The 20,056-nt window shown below is 34.9% G+C and overlaps 1 long non-coding RNA gene across 1 annotated transcript; it reads right to left on the bottom strand.

The window, feature by feature from the left end:
• Positions 1–3,595: 3,595 nt before the first annotated feature.
• Positions 3,596–19,669, bottom strand: LOC116162805. Its single transcript, XR_004143614.1, has 3 exons — positions 19,614–19,669; positions 19,303–19,554; positions 3,596–3,704 (listed from the first exon to the last, which is right to left on the bottom strand). It is a non-coding gene; the product is annotated as an uncharacterized LOC116162805 (long non-coding RNA).
• Positions 19,670–20,056: the final 387 nt, after the last annotated feature.

Here is a 20,056-nt window from a genome sequence, read left to right as displayed (position 1 = left end):
CACCGGGACAATTTCGAGATTACTAGTTACTCCAGGGTTTGTATAAAACATTTCTGGGAACTTCATTATTCGGGTATAAGACGGTACAGATTTACCAGTGCCACGACACCAACTTGACCATTAATTTTATAACACCCTGTAGAAGTGAGATCAAAATTTAAATCATTCGCATGTAGCATCATGCCATTATTGTTGTTTTTAGAAGACTTTTTGAAATTCAAATCAACGGAGCCATAGAGAATAGGGCGCTAAAGAAAAGCAGTCAAACGTCAAAAATTTTGAAAAACTTTGATTGCTGGGTATAGGGAAATGTTGGTATCAACGACGTAATTTTCTTGTAGATTTAATTAGTGCATGAAACGTGAAGAAGAAACGACTATGCTTTGATATTTTTATGACAAATACATGTGCATGTGTAATTCCATCCTTCCGTTTGAAAAACCCCATATGCCATACAAAAAAACGTGGTTAAAAAAATTGTCTAGTATCTTGTATATAGTCGAAAGCACTTAACCAATGACCACAAAAGTAACCCTACAAAAAGACCACAACACGATCTACGTTTCTGTGCATCACGGCAATGGCTGTTTTCTGTTGAAATTGGTGAATAAATGAAGATTTTGCTCTACTTAGTCAAATAGAAGGCAAGGCAAGAACAACACAAGATTTAGTTCCTTATGTGCATAAACGACCACCGTATCACCGACGAAATTAATGAATAAATAAAGATTTTCGTATACTAACTTATAGGAGTGAAGAACAAGAAGAGTAAAAAAATGTAGTTCCGATGCTTCAGTACAATGTGTTTTTTCAACGAATTGTGGGATTGGTTAAATTCTTTATCTCGTAAAATAAGGTATATTTTATTACCTATTATGAAAAATTTAAAGACTGTTATTTCATGATTTGGTGTAATTTTCTTTGGGGTTGAGTATTTTAAAGGAAAGAGGCAATTTTTACAAACGGCCTACGACATGTAAACACCCTCTTTGATGTCCACAAGCAAGAAATAGTCACGTCGAAAAGTTTGGAAAATTCCCTCGTAATATTAACTTCCAACTTGCCCATTAGCTACATTGCTCGATTACTATCTGTATCATGGGGTTTTTAACGAGTTTTTAAAACTTAATAGAAAAGAGATAAGATCCTATTTTTCAATTAAATTTGTTATGTAAGGTCGAGTTTCACAATCTTCTATTAATATTGAATGGCAAATAACTTTGAAACGGTTGCGAATACAATACTCAGAAAACCTATTTCTAGCACGGAGCACCTCGCCATGGGGATCATGTTGGATTAAGTTAATGTTGTATATTTAAAGAATGTTCTTTTAGTTTACGTATGATATTATGTTCTGTACAATTCTGCAATTTTATATTTTCCTTATTTTGCAAGAAAACTGCTAAAAATAGTCGGTTTGGACTAGGACATAACAGTTTTTAAAACAAATTTGGGTATAGGTAATATTGCTTTGAACGTAACTTTCATTTGACCACGAAATGATATTGAACTTATTTCTTCTGGTCCCAACTTTAATTTTCGAACTATTCAACGGATTAAAATAATGTAGTTAACAGTCTACACAGTATGAATTTCTATTTATTTTTTTATGTATTTATTTGCATGCTTTACAACAGGTTATTACGTTTATAGAATTAAATTGCAATCTACAATAAGGTGCGATGAAAACAATAGATTGCTGACAAACGTGTCGATTGTTTTAGTACTTTACGATATTTGACATAAACTAAACCAAAATGTCTTATTTAAATGAATTACACCGCGAGCTGGTTGAAATTTTGTTAATTATCAAAAAACTATAATACCAATAAAATACATAATATAAAAATAAATCTATTAATTAACATTGTTTTAATAATTTAATATAAAATATTGGTCTTGTACCTAAATAAAAAAATGCGTAATAATAGATAGATGTCGGTTTACTCCAATTTTGTTAGATATGTAATGTATGCGATGTCTTTTAGCCACATTTTCACAAAACACTCCATTGAAAACACTGAACACGGAAATCGGTCATGCATATGAAACCATAAGCTGTATAGCATTCTATTGTCAAATTGAAAGTCACGTTGAAAACCTTATCATTTATTCAAATTCCTACAAAAATGTTTTAATAATGCCATAGCCTAAACTTCCCATGATATTGTCAAAATGTCAAATAAATTTGTTTCCATGGAAAACAAATCTATCAATCGGAAACATGAAAGGCTGACCTTAAATTACCTAATTAATTAAACTATAAAATGCTCTGCATGTGTAGGTGGTCCCGCATTTTATTTATGGTGAAATAACTTTCAATTGGAAGTGATTGCTGTTGAAGGATTTTCGAAACTGTTTGTATTTTTACAAATATTTATAGGCATTCTCCCTTTTGTGGAGAATAGTTCTCTATTTACAAATGACTATTTGATTTTCGAGAATAACTATGATCATGTCTAAATCCTAGAATAAAAATGTGCTTTATGTGTTGACAAAGAGTATTATAAGTATAACCATTGTATTTTATAAATACAATGGTATAACGTACTTAAGTATATGTACTTTTTAGCGTAGATGAGCCACCCAATTTATTAGTTTTTGCGGTATTCAAGAATTGCACTTCAGAAATTATATGTAAGAGTAACTTGGTTTCAATAACCCTAGGCGCCATTTTAAGCATAATACGAATGTAGTCTAAAAATACATTGGCATCTTTCGGTAATGCATTTACAATGTGGTTTATACATCTGCTTAACCTATTTTTTAATTTCAATGCAAAATATAAACAAATTGACAATAAAAACATGGAAAACACATGCACTTATAGGTACGCTTTTTAGTAGTACCTTATACAGAACGGGCAAGGCATATTTTCATATCACCGATCTCTTGTGGATTATGCAGCATCACAATACATGAATTAAAGAAAGTGGAATGAACTAATTTGAATAATATACCTACACTGTATATCAAGTGAGTATAGTATAATCACGTTATACGGGATGGGTTAGAGTTACATATCGTGCACAGCGTTAGAGTCGTAGGACAATGCCGGCAAAATGTATCTATGTCGGGACCGAATTGAATCGTGCAATTCTTTGCGTAGATATTGCCATGACTACTATATATCGAAAAAATATCAAAATCAGTGGCGTAGAAATAATTTTTATAACTACATTTTTTGAAAAATAGGAAATTTTCATTTTTTTATTTGAAACAATATTTTGTATTTTCCTTGTTAAATAGATTATTTTCGTTCTTTTCAATAAAATATAGTGGTGTTTTTAAAATTGTGCACCGATTTGCTCAAAAACGAATTTTACTTACTTATAATAAATCAGATATATAGATTACCATAATGTTTCCTGCATTATTCATTATTATGGTACTTTGACATTTTGTAGTTGTATAAATTTGCAATGTGCAATTTTTTTGCCATTTAACAAACATTGTAGCTCCTAATGCTGTGAACGTGTACTTAGTAATGACAAGAATACGTCATTGCGATTATTAAATGTTTACACTATGTAAACAGTAAAGGAAGGAGTTCACAGCGTTTCCTAAAGATCTAATATCTACTATGCGGTATGTTACCTTTCTTCTTCTGGGCAGATATTGTCTCCGTCTAAAGCCAAAATGTAATGTGCGAAACTCCCAACAAGAACTGTTAAAACCAGCCACATATTCGAACGAAGTAGGCTCTAAAACAAAGGAATTCATCGATTTCAAAATTTTATTCTATAGTGCGTTCGCACCTGCAGATGCAGTATGGAGTCTTATGGACTAATTGCCTCTCTTACTAGTTTGCGTCAGTCTTCGATAATACTATCCTTGCTTCTAACCGCATTGATGTCAAATTGACATATGACTAAATTGAAGTATGAAAACAAAACATAATCTCCTTATGCTGCCATTGTCACGTTTGGCAAGCATGTACTGTATGTCTATAAGCACCATACTGCATTTGGAGGTGCGAACGCGCTATAGTTACCGAATTATCAATAAGCATCAAGAGGTCCTCTTTTTTTACCAATTGCTAATAATCGTTTCATAATTTACAAATGCCGTAAAAACATAAACCTTGGTTATAACCAATGTTCCTCAAATTCAACCTATACCGCCGAAATGTTATTCGGACAGTCAGTGCGTAACCAGTAATTACGTAAATAAATAATAGTAAAAGGGCTACAAATGCATTTCTTTCTAAATAATTCAACGGATTCAAATTTTTGTTGTCCAAAATTTTGGCTGTTTTAGTTTTTCTCAGCAACATAGCACCTATACCAGTGGTTCCCAAACTTCTTCCCATGGCACCCCTTTTCTGAAAAGTAAAATAGCTCACACCCCCTTCCTCGATGAAAACATAAAAACGTATTTATTTTAAATCAAGTATAAATTGTGCCCAACTCTTGTATAGATAAAGCGCATTTTTTAACTGAAATAGCTTTTGTTTTGGCATCACCAATGGATATATTTCTTGCAGACGTCTCAATCTCCCTTTGTGAGTACCCTCTTCCGACATTCCGTTGTTGAGGTATAAGGGGATACACCCGATTACGATAAGAGGTCGAGGAGGGGGGCTAATGTCTATGAACTTGTAACAAGAAATGTATCGAAGTGCAATTTATGATGTTGTGCTACATTGTGCTGCCAATGTGCTACATTGTGCTGATTGAAATAAAATTTGTGCCGTACGGGTATTCACAAAAATCAAGTTTTTGAAAATGTGGTTACAACTTCGCACTGTAACCACAACATGCTACAAATTACTCAAACGATGTTGTTCTGCATTGTGCTACGAGTGTGCACAAATCAATTAGCTGTTCCATTAGGTACCATTTAATTCGAATGTTCAGAAACGGGGTTACAACTTCGTACTGTAACCACAACATGCTACAAACTGATCAAACGATGTTGTGTTACATTGTGCAGAAGTGTTCTGAGTGGCACAAATCAACTAGCTGCCCCATTGCAATTTAATTCGAATTTTTAGAAACGGGGACGGGGTTCTAACTTGGCGATTTTCTTGGAAATAAATTTTTTGTTGTATAGTTTTATTACAACTGTCGATTTACAGGCCGCAACACTTTATACATTTTGAAATAGACTTTTTTGGCACCTTTACGTTGAATTGACTACAACATATATCAACAAAATCATATATCAACAAAAATACAGTGTAGTTTGCAAATGTCACATAGAACAAACCGAAGGGTTGTCACATAGTGAAAATTGTGTACCAACGAATACCCAGTTCAAAAGAATACCCAAGATTTCCTAAAGACTACCCGAGAATACCCAAAAACTTTCAAAGAATCCCCAGATTTCCTAAGAATTGCTAGACATACTACCTAAAATTGGTATAGTGCATACAAAAGGCACCGTGGAAATAATAATTGATGATTTTCGACCGAGTTGGTGACGGTAATGGTTTTTGCTCTGGTGTGGTACTCTGCTCAATAACCGCCTATCATAGCCCCGGGTTTTCAATTTTAGATAGTAAAGTTAACCCTACGGACGAGAAGGCGGCAATCGAATTTAATTCCCCCATTTTGTGGTCTGGTGTGCTCTAATCACCAGGCCCCTCCGTCAGTACAATTTAAAAAAAATTGGTTAGCACAGTTTAGCCACAATTTGGAAAAACGTCAATTTTTTTGTTACTTCCACATATTTGCGCATGCGCGATTCTTCCCAAAAGCTTTTCAGTTCTTCCTTTTATTTTAAAGAATATGTGTACAAAATTTGGTTGGAATAGAAAAGAGAGAAAAATCTTTATTTCTATGTAACACAAAAAGGACAAAAAAATAAGTATAGAAACAGAAACAGAAAATTTTAACGTGTCACATGGCAGGTTCAGCCGTTTAGCCGGAAATGAGAGTACAGATAGACAGACCGACCGTTAGACGTCATCGAGACTTGACGACACCAAGTCTCGTCTCGATGTCATCACTACGGCGCGCTGCTATGTGAGAATTGAAAAGCAGCATTTGCTGCTGCCGCCTGACGCATACATACAATTGACAATAATTGTAGAAAAAGGTCAGTGTAAAATAAAAGAAATATTTGCGCTGTGAAAGACTATTCTATCCGCGTAAGCATTCTAAAATCAAGTGTCAGCGCGAAGAGAAAAAAAGTACCTGACTAAACTAGACCGAGTAACGTCAGTAGCCAACACTTTGCCACTGCGCTTGAAGCGTACCTATACAAATTCACGTAAACTAACTAGACATCATTTTTTAAAAGAACGCCGCCCTTTCTTGGTACATGCGCTTTAGTTGCGTGGAGGCGCTTCTGAAAATCGCTTCGCGCTACTTAATTGTGGTGCCGCAAAATCGCCAGTGAGTGTAAAGTGTGAGTACTGCCCAAATTCTTATTACAGTCCAATACTGCACGTCGGCGTCCAAACAGGTTTTTTGCAATATAGCGAACATTTATCACACATTTATATACTAATGCAAAACGTTTACAAACTTAGCAAATTATAACTGTCAATTCTGACAGCCAGGTCCGTTGGTGACGTCACATATGACTTAAACTTGGGCAACATTATTATACCCAGTATAGGGATCGAGCAATCCTTATATTGTATAGTATTCTTGATCCAGACTTCTATTTTAGGCGGTGAGTCGTGCTTTTTGTAACTGAAGTGGGAGTGGGGGGTTACTTACCGCGTTGATTTTATTAGATATAAATCATCAACACAAGCACTGTGCAATTCGATCAAACACCCGTGATGGTAAATTATTAACGTTTATAATTTTGTCTTGCGCTGTCATATGTCCGCCTGTCCGTATGAACGATATCTATACATATAGTTATTCATGAAGGATAAAACTAGTTCCAATTTCCAATTTCACAAGGACAGGAATGGTCTACACGAAGTCTCCATCAGGCGAAGTTAAATTCCTTTATTTTGGGAACCTTGCCGTAGTGTCATTTTGAGGTTCTTTGGATTTGCTTTCGGGACTTTCTGAAAGTGATTTCGATTCGTTTGTAAAGCGAGATTATTGAGATTTTGCTAAAACCTCCTGGAAAAGATCAGTAATAATGGACCAAATTGAAAAATGCGTGAGGGTGAGGGGAGCGTGAATTTTAGTGGCTTTCGTCGAATTGAATGAGAATTTTTTGAGTCTAAAATTCGATAACCACTTATATGACTGCTGTATCGTGCACATTGACGGTCTAATAGGTATAATTGTTGTAAAATATGTCTAGCTAATTCCCACAACTCATATCCTCTGTACACCTATTACATACACTAAATTGGTTTTTATACACCAATAAATTCCACGCCTACATTTTCACCCCATTTACCAGGTTTTTTTCATTATGTAACATTTTTTAACACGCACCTTGGTTCGATCGATTAAATAAATGTACCTAATTAAGTAAACAATATCAATCCGTGGAAAATAATTATTTCGCACGTTCTGACCACACACGCTCGCACCCATTTACCTTGATACTTTTACATACCATCACATCCTGAAGTATTTGTCACTAAACTGTAACACTTGTTAAAGACCAGCACAACATTAATCTAATGATAAACATTCACATGAATGGCCCGGAAGACGAGTTAAAATCAGTTGCGGCGCTGAAAAGATTTTACGTACCATCGTTAATCGTTTGTTGACATTATGTATGTATAAACCATCTGTAAGACAATTTAATTGTGGATGGAAAATTAATTTTCAGTATCAGTGGGTGAATTTTAAAATAAAAGCCGTATCTCGTGAACGGTATAGGATTCTTTACGTTTTCTGTTAACGAGTTGCTAATGTACATTTGCATTGAACACATGGTGTTTCGCTTAATTTTTTGTTTATGTAATTTGATAAGATGTACATGCGTAAGTAATTGCATTGGACTGCAGAAATTTAAAAATGGTAATGGCTAACCTTATATGAAATATGTAAATTGTTGTTTTTGATAATGATAGGAAATGAGCAACTTCTTAAGCAGATCTGTCAGACCTACTAGAATTCACACAGTATTGTTAGTTAATTTATGGCTAGAAAAAACATTTGAAAGTATCTAATTAACCAGAAGGACGCAACGTGGATTTACGTCGATCTACAGTATTACCTAGTGAAATTGCAAAATTTACAATTTATACAAAAAATTACAACAAAAACAATGTTCAAGGAAAGATTGTGTTAGCCTTTCGAAAATGTCAAATGCCTTAAAACCATAACCGTATCTGGAACATGTACCTAATCGTTCCGAACCTTAGCACTTTTTATTACCATACCGAAATCTAACCGCCAATGTCTTTGACCAGTATTTTTGAAAACATTCTGAGGGCTGGTCTTTTATGTTTCAGTTAAATTTGGGTAATGGATAATTTCGGGCCTACGTAAGTACAGACGAGCACGCGTGTGGGCATCACGTGACCTGCATAGGGGAATGAAAAGACTTGTTTTTCAGTGCGTTGTTTTTGAGAGGTGAAATACCAAAACCTCCTTTTTCTTAATTAAAAGCCATAAAACCTTCGTTTTTAAAAGTGATATGATCGCAATACCTTGGATATTAAGTCTTTTCATCGCTAAAAATAAAGTATGTAGATAGCAAGTAGATAGATCAAAAGTATGTCTATGACTTAGATCATAGGTACATGGTATCCACTATGTATGAAATATAGAATATAAAGCGGTAAAATGACTGTATCCAAAATTTTTCTATATAACTGTTGCTTATTATTTTATGACATTCAGTTGTTTTTATTTCAGAAAACAAATATGCAATGTACATTTTTATTAGGCTTGCAAGAATTTTTTTCAAAAAATTTTCAAAATTCTTTATTATGTATACATTATGTTTATAGGTACATCGATAACATTAATCTAAATATCCTATATCAAAATAAAACAAATGAACGTGTACGTGTCTTATTGTACCTTGTTTTTGTTACTCATCTGTTTTTTAAAATAAAAACAACTGAAAGCTACCTTATTATGGAAAATAAAATGTTAAACAATTTTAATATAGAAAAATTGTGTATACAGTCGTCATTTACCGAGATATTCTATACATAGTGGGCCTCCTGAATATATTCTATTATTATTTTTCAATTCGGAAAATTCCAAAAAGAAATAAATTAGAATTTAGTATTTGTGTAAAAACCTAATTTTTGACTCAAAAATTTCACGACACGAGTGATTTTTACTAATAAACTAATCATAATTTTCTTCATTCCTCCTTTTTCCCACGAAAAAATTACATATAGGCACATGAATAGACGTAGAATTTTACAATCTACAAAAAAATTATTTACAACTTTGCTGTAAAATAATTAGGGGAGAAAATATTTTAATATAAAGAAATTACCAATACCTCTGGTGCGTAAACCATTTCTACACCCTGTATGTATGCTTCTCCGAAATTGATTCCCAAATGTATGGTGCAGGGACACAGGTCCTGTAATTCTGTTAAAAGTTAACGATATGATTGTGCGATGATAGTAAATAAAATAACTGAAATAGGAAGAGCTATCAACAACGTAAGATTAAAATCGATCATCGACGCTGACAAAATTTAAAGTTGTCAACCGATGGCTTGATGCACAAATATGTTTTAAATTCGTTCGCCAGTTACACATATCTTACTCAGTTATAGTATCACGGATATAGCCTACAGCCACTAAATCTGTGCCAACATATAGGTAAGGGGTAGCTAACAGTAGAATACCGGTCATAAGTTGACATCCTCCGCATTTCGCTGGCACTTGGAGCCTTATTTCCTTAGAGCATAAAGGGTTTAAAATTCTTACTGGTCTTGTGTTCTAACAGATGTGTTTTTTAAAATATGGATTTGCACTTTGTGACAAAAATTCACCGGTCACATTTTAAAACCGTGGCATGGTCCGTGTCTTGACAAATGTGAGATATAACTGGATTTGTGTTTGGTGACGAAAGCGCACTGAACACACTTTTAACCCTTGGTGATCTTGTATGTTAATAAATATGTTTTATATAGTTGGATTTATCATTCGTTGCATAAACACACTGGCTACACATTTTAAATTCTTGGTAGTCTCGTGTTTAAAATTCTATTGCGCATGTGCGATGTTCTATTTACGGTATGAAATATATCTTTATCTGTGTCACAGTCATACAGCAAATGTGGGACATACACCTCGTCTTTTCTCTAAAGGAAAAATCTAGGGTAGTCAGGTCTGAAAAACGGGGCAGCCATGCAATCGGCCCCCCTCGACCAATCCAACGACCTCCAAAGTGATTATGGAGAGCATCTTCCATCTGTCTTATGTCGGCAGCATCTATTTCCAAAACGGTGTGGGAATGTGATTAATGAGTTAGCTTCAGTTGAAATAATGCGAGTCAATAAATTGTAGGCCTTGCTAGGCCAGACCAATCCAGACTCGGCGCTCCTACATTGCAGCTAGTTTTCACCAAAGCTTGCATGCAACTGGAAGAAAAAACAAACCTGTTTGATTGTTGTCAGACCAGCTCCTGACTCTCCTCCCCGGAACGTGCACTGGATTTTGTGTAGGAGGGGCGACGGTGCGTCATGTGTTTGTTTTCTTCAGACCCGACCAGACCCGCTCAAACCGTCTGGCCGGGAGAAATTCCGTTTCCAATGTAGGACCGGCCTAAAGATGCAAGTGAATGATTAAAAATGACCAGGGAGTAGTGTAAAACCACAGAGATACGGAGAGTTTGATATATGGGCGGCGACACTCGTTGGTCGAGACAGCCAAACCCTTTAGGTGAGTGTGATAACAATTTAAATAAAATTTAAATTAAACAATTCTTTCAGCCACTTCTGGAATTGTAGAACACATCAGTTGAGTTTGGCAGTAATCACAGGTGAATTGGCCAGAGGTTCTCAAGGACACTTTAGGTCAAACCAGAGACACTCCGATTTTGTAAACAGGAATATAGACCGGGTAATTTACCTAACGGGTGTAGGTACAAAACGTAGATGTAATTGATTGTTTTAGTAATCCTTTCGCTCGGGAGTTCACCGAGGAACTGTGATTACGCGGAAAAAGGAGACAGGTAGCGGTGATACAGGTAAACGTTCTACTTTAAATAAAGTTTTGAAAGAAAGGTTGTCTTATTTGACGTTAGGCAACACACTCTCTCACCTTAAAGAGGTGTTCCAACTCTCTGTAGCCGCCACCCGCTTGAACACAGAGGAATTTGGTCGAGAGACAGGTCCTCGCCTTCTTGTTTCTATCTTCATAGAGGCAGAGGAGGGATCCTCAAAAGGTTCCCGAACCTGTGAAGATCTCTTCGGGGAAGTCTGCTGCCCGTATTCCTAGGTCCACCATCGCTTGTGGTATCTAAAACCGAGGCGTTAAAGACAGCTGCTGAGACTTAAGACGACTCTCAAGAAAACTCTCGTCACTAATAGTGTAAGGGCTAGTCGAGTCAAACTCGAATCGGCGAAGAGCGATCCCTTTTGAACACTCTATACTCTCCCTTCCCCTCTCCCTCACGTCATGGAGACTATTTTGGTCCATAATTTCGATTCTGCTCTATAGACTTTTTTTCTTGTTCAAAGTGATGTTCTAGTTTGGTCCGCGTGAAAATAAAGCATGCCACTGGTAGTCTTGAGTGCGACCCGATCGTACGCAAATGTCTCTTGATTACCCGGTGTGTGTACGTCAGGTGGAATGCCTGCCCTATACACGATCACATACGACTTGCGCCATGGTAGAAATGCCAAATTGCCAACCCTTCTGACTATTCATCATTGCCGTTTCTTTCGGCGTTTTTTACAATTGTCCCAAGCCCATCAGTGTCATTATACTAAGTTATTTATGTAATAACTATACCGCGGTATCCATGGTTACTGTTGGCCATCGTCGGTGTTTAGTGACCGCCATGTGATATTTTTGCATTCATTTGCAGTTCGTCTTGGACGAATTACCTAAATATTACCAAGTTCTGATTGCAGGCGACTTCAATGCTACATCGTTTCTTTGGCGACAGATCGACAGATGCGCGAGGAACTTTAGTACAAAACCTCGTTGCTGGACGTGACCTATGTATTAGAAACTCTCCTAATCAATCGCATACTTTTCCGACCCACTTTGGTTCTACAAAGTTCAACGTGTTCAGTGGTAGAAAGTGCCATGATGCTGAATTATTAAACATTGTTGAAACTTTTTCCAACGCCGATTAAGCCAAAGCGCCAGCTGATGCGCCTTGATCTGAGTGCCCACTAAATGGGCGTTTAGTTACATTTCGATCAACGTATTCTAAATTAACGATTAATTTTCATTGAAAAAGCGAAGTAACGATGAAAATTAATCGATAATTTATAATGTGTTTATCGAAAGGTAACTGGACGCTGGTTAAAATTTATTCCGTAAAAATGAGTTTTGTGTTACTAAGCCAGATAAGTAAGAAAGCCACAATTACAAAGAAAGGATTTTCAGTCCCGAAGGGAGGAAAACTGCCATTAGATGTTACACAAAAATTTGAACTACTACTAACTACTAACTGTCGGCTCTTCAGACGCCTTTTATAAACCGATCGAGATCTCACCAAAGGAATATCGTATAACTCTCGGGGTTTCAGCATTATACTCGTATACTATCGTGCTAGCTCTGCATGGCTTAGTCTGAAAGCTGAACGCCATCTCGTCGGTTATGTATGAATGTCCTTTAATGTCTCCTTTTATAAACCGAACGAGATCTCGACTACAAAATATCGAGTTTTACGATTTTCAGCATTAGGTTCGTATTATGGAGTTATTGGTGCATCGATCACACAGTAAGCTGAGAGTCATTGCTCAAGTTCATAATTTATGGATTTTGTTTTCATATTAAGACAAAGCGCGCCTTATAAATCGATCGAGATCTCAGCAACGGAACATCATTTATGATGTGTATAATTGGTCTTCAGAGCACTTGCAACGTTAAAGGCACTCCGCTTCGCGTCGTGCTATTAAACTCGTTTCGCGTGCTTTAAAGGCTTGATTATAAACTTGTATCTTAATATACTATTTCAGGTGGAAAATTACCCAATCTTTATTATTAATTATCGTAATTAATCTGTATTATTTAATTTATATTTTTGAGTAACTGAATATAGTATTTTACATTATTAGCCAGGTAAGTGAGTTTTTACTGGCGATAGGAGAAGTTGACTGGCGAGCCGTCAGACGAGCCTGTCATATCCTAGAGCCAGTAATAGTTATTTATGTATTAAGGGCATAATAGTGATGTTTATATTCTCGAGGGCGACGAGTTAAAAAGCTCGAGGGCCTATGGCCCGAGAGCTTTTTAGTCGCCCGAGAGTATAAACATTAGTTTATGCCCGTGGTACATACAAAATTTTATGTTTTACAAATAGTTTTCTTCGTCAAAGTAAATATTCGTTTACAAAATAATTCATTATGTTTGATCGAGTATGCGTGGTTCGAATTTGTTAATGTGATTGAAACCATCCAAACGTCAAACGTAATTTAAATATGTAATTCAATTCATCGTGAATGAGCAAGAAGTTCCAGAAACTATACGAAATAAGGTCAATCTTGTGATTTAGTAGGTATTGACAATCAATAATTGACGTTTCTAATTTTCAATGACCTGCAAATATTTGTTTGTTTTGTCATTAAGTATGAATGAGTTACTATGGTGATACTTAATGCCCTAGGGCATAAAGTGGTACTTTATGCCCGCGTATCACAGATATAAAATGTGCTATTATAGGTTAGTAAGACATAAAAACTATTACCTGGCGTATAATGTACAATATTTTATTTGTTACTCATTTGTAAACAATAGTAAACGTAAATAATTAGTTCTTAAATTGATCTCGAAGAAATGTTCTAAAATATCATGTTATCCATGTAACAGAGACTTCGCATTAATTCTGGCCAATGAAATTACTAGATTACTAACTTGTAAAATTTTTACAGGTCAGCTGTCAGTTTTACAAGTCAGTAGCGTTTAAACATGACGTTTACCAGTTTGCGTTTTGTCTTGTTAATCAACGTTTACAACTGAGTAACAAATAAAAATTTTAAGTGAGCTGGTATTGACTGTTTGTCAAATAGTCGGCGTTCAATCATGGAGATGAGTCCAATACATTTGCCTTTATTCGTTCCTATTTGTATAACTTGTTTAAGTAGGTAACCATTAGTTATAAACTCCCATATTTAGCAAGATTCATTAGGTGTGGTTAACAAGATATAAATTATAAAATTCTTTTCCAGTAAAAATTAAATCTGATTTAAAATTGTAATATTTTCTCGCCAGCACAGGACCTTCCTTTATTAAACTTGTTCACATTCGATATTGCATCAGTCATATTGGATTGTACGCTGAACATTCCAGGTACTTACTTCCTGAACTTCAATTATATAATTAATTACGTATTTTTCTTAATTTTTACTTAATTAACTTAATAATAGTCTATTAGGTGACCTTAAGCTTAAAAATGCGTCTAAAGGAATACCAAAAGGTACAAATTCATTATGATAATTCTTGTTAAACCGATAAGTTATGTTAAGCGTGACTAATTATCAATGCATAAAGGCTACCTACTGTAGTAAGGTAAGGTTCTATTAAGTGATTCGTTAATTAGGTATTATGTGTACATCCGATTCAACAAACAAGATAACATCTTCACGTGGACTTAACTGCAATGGCGATTAATTTAGGAAAGGCAACGACCCTTGATTTCAAATAAACATGCCGTCACAATCACGCCCACACGATAACCATCAAGCTTTCAAGAGCCTTGCATTAAAATTATTGTAGATTTAGTTTATGGAGCAGGTCACTTAAATTTAAAATCTGCTTTACACGTTAAATATTTTTAATTCAATTAATAAATATTAATTAATTGCAAAATTTGTTTTTGAAAATGAATATTTACATATGTTACTTCATATTGGATAATGAATATGTATTAATAGCTTAGTGAGACTGAAATGAAAAAGGATAAGTATAAAAAATGTTCTACACGAATGATTCCAAGTCAAGGTTCAATATAAAATTGATTAGTTGGTTTAACATCTCAAAACGCTAAATAAATCAAAAAGAAATCTGAATGTGTTTTCGTAAGATACTCTAATCAAAGGAAATTGATTCATTACTATTACATCCAGGAAAAATTTGATAATTTACTCAGTTTAGCACACAGCGGTACCTATTTCACGTCATAATTTTCGTTCAAGTACTGGTAAGCTGCAGACAAAGTTCAGTTGCTAAAGATGCTTTTGGTGTCAACAAAATTAATAAAATAGGGAGTGGTTATGTATTCACATGAAACTATATATTTCCATGGTCTTATAAAATAGCGGATATTGTAATACTGTTCTTAATTTCCTCAACGCCCTATCCAGTTTTAGTCATATCTTATTTATATGGACAAATCATACCGTGCACTTCCTATTTGCATACAAATATATTTTTTGACAGCATTTCACGCGACTAAGTACTTGATACCAATAAGGTCAGAGAATACTTATGTACAATACTCAAACATAGAATAGTTATTTATTATACAAGGGAAGCAAGTATAAAATTGTGCACAACTCTTGTGCACTTGCATTTTTTTAAACCGAAATAGCTTTTGTTTTGACATCACCAATGGATATATTTCTTGCAGACGCGTCAATCGCCCTTTGTGGGTACCCTCTTCCGACAATCTGTTCTTGAGGTATAAGAGAATACCCGATCACCCATACTTTGTTAAGAGAACAGAAAGAAGGTCAGTATTTGGGAGAAAACGGTTCCTTTCGTTGAGACCTTTAATTAGAATACAATGAGAGATCAAATTAATTTTAACCCCCCCCCCCTCAGGCCCCGTCGCTCACTGATCTTGAAAAAGAGTCGCACAGGAATATTATAGTTTGTACAAACCAATTTATTTCGATTTATTTCCATAAATAAGAATGTTGGCACTGCGCATGCGTAAACCGAAATTTTGAAACTGGCGTTAAATTTGCTTTTATTCCAAGTGGGCTATGTATCAAATTTCATTTAAATACCTTCATAAATAAAAAAAGTTGGCTATATTGCCAATTCATGCACTCCGATCTACAAATTTGATAAAGAATCCATCTACTAAATTTTATCGTAATCGGTCCATTCGTTATCGAGATATCGTGCTAACGGACGGACACGCGGACAGACGGACAAACAGACACCGCAAAATTATAAACTCGCTAGGAGCTCGTTAATAAAGTTAGAAAATTATCGATTTGAAATTTGAAGTTTTAAACTGGTAATCTGTTGTACTTCTAGTGACAATTCGAACTGAGTTGCTAGGGAAACCTTTAAGAGTATGTATACAGTTTCCATTTTAAGCATTAGGATCTCGGAAACCGTAAGACATAGAGATTCGGTTAAATGAGGAAAGAGTTGTAGTTTTAAAAGCTTATTCAAGATATGCTTTTGTTTTTTTTTTAAATCCACAGTTTACTAGATATGAGCGAAAAACAGATTTAGTGATTTTTCATTTAACTGTTGTAGAATCGTTAGTATTAGAAATACAAAAATATGCAAAGAACAAAAATTGTAGATCTTTTTCCGCTTAATAAGATACATTTATTAATATTTATTCTTCTTCACTAAATCCGTTTTTCGCTCATATCTAGTGAACTGTAGATTTTTGTCAAAAAACAAAAGCATATTTTAAATAAGCTCTTAAAACCCTTTCCTTATTTAACCGAAACCGTATGTCTTATGGTTTCAGAGATCCCAGTGCTTAAAATGAAAAAAAAATTCACCCTGTATATAAAATATCTGCCAATTCAGTTTCGAGATTTGATTTAAAAATTGCGAGGGTACATAACGCTAATAAGCCCCCTAGGGATAATCATGAAATTAATAAAAATGGCTAGAGGGCACTTAATTAAACGTTTTCAAAAAAAAATTGCAGAAGAAGCCCTAAATTTTCCACAATCTTAATTAAAAGTTCAATTCATTTTGTCGAAGGTGAAGTGAGGTTCATTATAGTAGTTCGTGTAGATATTTTACTTAGCATCACAATGATTTCGCTTGTTGACAGATCTTTATTCATTCGCCGTTAGAGACAATTTACGCTTTTAGGGTAAGTTCCTCCATCCGAAGCTGTTTAACCGTAGGAGGACACTGCTTATCCCGGCAGTCACTCGGTCCCTCCCTGCGTTATTCACCTCGGCGTTGCCCGCTCTCTACCAGAGGCGGAGATTCAAGTTTCAGGTTTCAGGTCTATAGAGGTTTTAGAGAACCATATTGTTTGAATCTAGTCCCAAAGTAAAAGGAAAAAGCTAAATCAAGTCGAGAGATCTTGCTGGACATTACATTGCTCCCCCTTTGTTAACTAGAGTTTTACTCAAACATTTATAGATTTTTTAACACACTATCAGAATTGTGTTTGATGACAAACCCATTTAGAAACACAGACGGAACTACTTCAGTTGACAGTAATCTGATACAGAATTTCCTTCGATCGTAAACGTTCTTCAACAGACCTTGTTTTATCGCTCAGTATGTACTATATGTTTTGCACGGTAGTAAAGTACTCTCATCCGTCACGTGTCAGGTGTCACGCTTCGAGTAATACCGTGCGAACCGAACGCAAGCTCGGCGTTATTAAAGCGCATTGAATCGGAACTATCACATTAAAATCATCGATGTGTCTACGAAATTGGCTAATATACAAATTTAAAACGTATTTAATAGCTTTGGAATGAATAATTTAAGATTTTGTTCTTTGAAGTTACCACTTATTATTAGTTTTGTTGTATTTATAATTTATATCAGTACTAGCCCCGGCGAACGTCGTACCGTCTATCAGCCAATAACCCGCTCCCGGATGGGACATAAAACATAATCTCTGGTTCGGCCGCTGCGTCGTCTCACCTTACCCAAATCCCGGATCAGATTAGAGCTCGGTTTAGGCGGCTGCGGCATATCACTTCGCGAAATGTTGCTAAAGCGCGTTTTACTTGCTGAAAGTTTTTGCGAAAGTTGAAATTCTGTTAGCCGAGGGAATGCGCAATGGGTGCTTTTCCATGTAGCCTATATTTTTTTAGGTTGGTATGAGCAAAGTTTCACCTGAAATCGATTTGTAGCACACAGCTCTCGCTTTAAAATTTCCGGAAAGATATTTCACTTTCGACTTTCATGAAATAACTTTCAGCATGTAAAACGGACTTAAATCCTTCGCAGACATACGATCAACCATTCCCCAATCGGATGAACGGTTTAGGCAGGCATAAAAGACATAAAAATATATCTAAAAGAAGATACCCTTATTAACGAGCTCCTAGCGAGTTTATAATTTTGTGGTATCTGTTCGTCCGCCCGTCCGTCCGTTAGCACGATAACTCATAACCGAATGGACCGATTACGATGAAATTTTAAAAGTGGATTCTTTATCAAATTTGTAGATCGGAGTTCGTGAATTGGCAATGTAGCCCAAAAAATAAAGAGGCCCTTTTGACATCTCCGTTAGTTATGAACCGAATTGCATAAAATTCAATATGCGCATAGCTTTAGCCATATAAAACACAATTCCAAAAGTTGAACCTAATCGATCAGCATTCACAGTGCCCTTTACGCATCTCAACCATTCACAGACCGAATTGCAATCTTTCTTATTTATGAAGGTATTTAAATGAAATTTGATACATAGCCACTTGGAATAAAAGCAAATTTAACGCCAGTTTCAAAATTTGGTTTTGCGCATGCGCAGTGCCAATTTTCTTATTTATGGAGGCATTTAAATAAAATTTGATACATAGGCACTTGATATAAAACCAAATTTTACGCCAGTTTCAAAATTTCGTTTTGCGTATGCGCAGTGCCAACTTTCTTATTTATGGAGGCATTCAAATGAAATTTCATACATATACACTTTAAATAAAAGCAAAACTAACATCAGGTTTAAAATTTGGTTTTGCACATGCTATAGCCATACCCAGGAGCTCGTTTGCTATATTTTTTTAATTTATTTTATCTATTATCTTATTTTTAACAGTGATTTCAGAATATTTGACGAAGTCTTTCGCTTACGGAACTTTGACTTATTAAAAACAATGGAATTTCTAAAGACCTTTCCAGAACCTCCCTCCCATTTAATTCTAATTTATTACCGGAATTATTTCTAAAAAATTGCAAAATTCTGTAAATGGGCGGCTAAGTTCACACACATCCCTTCCTACTATTTTTCATTTGAGATATTTAAGTTTCCGAAATGCGTAAGTAGTCCTTACACTAAATAGCTTATTATATAATTAATCATTACGTAATTAAGCATTTCTCCGTAATATTTCAAGTTGAATATTGGCGCCGATTATTTATTATGCATAATTAAGTTACCTTACCAAGAGATATTTGAAAGCCTTTCTTGATTCACTTGACCGTGCACACATTCACTTGCAACCATCATAAAAAGTTACTTATTTAATTATCTTAAATAGTTGTATTGCAAAATAAATGGTACTTGACTTTAATTCCATACGGTATTATTAAGCGGGCACGACTGGTAAAGTAAGTGTAGGGTAAAGGTCTGATATTCCTCTGCACGTATACAGGCGGACATCGTATATTTTCTTTTTAAGCATCAATGTGATAAACTGAAAATAATCAAATTATACATAACTCAATTTTAAATTTGCGTAATAAATGTACTAACACAGTTTACACATTTTAATTTCTTTTAGACTTGTGTGTATTAGTGGTTAAGTCGACTCGTAGTACATAACATTGTATAACAACTAGTTAATGGATTCAAATTGAATTGAGGATGTCGCTTCCGCTTACTAAGAAGATATATGTTATAATTTCTATATGAATGTAGTTATTAACGCAGCATTCGTGCATAGAGTCTATTTCCTCATTTTAGAACGCAAACAAACATACGTATTGTATAAATTTATTTTGTTATTAACAATACATAACAACAAATAAAACTACAACTCATCGTGATGGAAACACGAAATATTTTGCAAATCAATATTCTTCCTGTGATATAAAATCGTGTATGATATAAAACCTATTTTTCTTTTATTCATTTGTAACGTCGGTTCGATTAGACTATTTTAAATATATGGGCGCTAAGCATGAAAAATTGGAAAT

This window comes from Photinus pyralis, unplaced genomic scaffold, assembly GCF_008802855.1.
Source record: "Photinus pyralis isolate 1611_PpyrPB1 unplaced genomic scaffold, Ppyr1.3 Ppyr1.4_LG2, whole genome shotgun sequence".
Lineage (NCBI taxonomy): Eukaryota > Metazoa > Arthropoda > Insecta > Coleoptera > Lampyridae > Photinus > Photinus pyralis.
Note: the sequence above shows the minus strand (reverse complement) of the source record. Positions and strands in the feature narration are given on the sequence as shown.